This window comes from Lycium ferocissimum, chromosome 11 (assembly GCF_029784015.1).
Source record: "Lycium ferocissimum isolate CSIRO_LF1 chromosome 11, AGI_CSIRO_Lferr_CH_V1, whole genome shotgun sequence".
Taxonomy (NCBI): domain Eukaryota; kingdom Viridiplantae; phylum Streptophyta; class Magnoliopsida; order Solanales; family Solanaceae; genus Lycium; species Lycium ferocissimum.
Window position 1 is genome coordinate 7,981,566 of NC_081352.1, and position 1,518 is coordinate 7,983,083.

A 1,518-nucleotide genomic window follows, 5' to 3' on the forward strand; every position below is an offset into this window, starting at 1 on the left:
TTTCGCTGTAGGGTGACTTGAGATGAAATGGTTCTGTTGCTCCAAAGACTATCTTCACGTTTTAGGGACCTTCTAAAGGGCTGAAAACACCTTGAAAAAAATTTTTTGATCAAGACTCAAAGAGCTCAAAATCAGCCCAATGTGGCCGAGAGCTTTCTCTCTCTAGAATTAGGTTTTCTTCTTCAGGTTGTGTAGTTGAAACGAATTGTGACGGTCGATATCTTAGTCATTATTTTGTTAAATTATGATGCCTACAAGTTGGATACAACACATGCTCCACTCATGACATTGAGCACTCAATTAACTTTACACAAAACTATCAATATTTGCCCCCACCATTTTCTACTATAAGCCTCATTTGGCCGAATTGTTCCTCTTTTCTTCTTTCTTTTCAATTGTTTACAAGACAATCTATGTGTGTTGAATGATTCATGCACCACCCCTTGTCTATTGTAATCATGCCAAGATGGATGAGCAATATTAAATGTGAAATGATCCCCTCCACCATGTTATGTCCTCCTAAAACAATGTATACTTTCATAAAGTGAAAGGATGTTCAAATATTCAATTGTATGATTCAACTTTTTCTCCTCCAAAATTTTCAGCCCTAGCCGAATGTATCATGTAAGTTTTCTTCCAAATTTAATTGTCCACAATATGTTGACAATGTAGCGGATGAATCAACATTTAATTTCACACTTGTATGTCTTCCATTTGCCTTATTTTAGATGACTTCCGAGTCATCCTTTTTACCTTGGATGTCGAGGCTCTTGGCTTATTATTGTCACCAATTTTTTACTTATCACCACACTTAAGTAATTCCTAATCTCCAATAATATTTTTATATTAAGTAAATCCGAGGTTTCTATCTCACGTTGATTCTTCGCTAATTTCTCGACGTATAAAATACTTCGGGTCTAAAATTTGTCAATTAAATAACCGAATCACCGGTTATCGTAAGCTATAGATACCAAAATTAGACCACAAAAAGGGTGTTTTAGAGATGTTAGGCATAAAAGTGCTAAATGACCAAACGGGTCGTTACAAAGCAATACAAAGACCATACTAATAGATGGTTGCTTCAATAAAAGAATTTTGATTTCCACCTATTTGGATTTGTCATATCATACATGTTAGGATTACAATTTGATTCCTTCTGTTTGTTTCCTGTATTCTCTGTAAGGATCACCTAGACTTTAGAATATAATTCCTAAAAAGTGGCAAGAACTTTTACTTGGACTGTGTACAGGAAATCTAGGTTTATCTGAGGATTTTGACTAATATTTCTATATGTACTTCATGAATGCCAAATCTGTTATGATTGTACTATGTCTAGAAGCTGGTTTATCCTACCCTTGTGTGCCTTTATACTTTGTCACACCTACTTGATTCAATATTGTTACGAACTGTATTATTCCTATATGATTGCCAATGTTGTGATTACTTGGTTTAAGTTCAGTATTGGCCATATCATGTTCATGTAGATCACTTTCTTTTTTCCATGTTTAGATCATACTT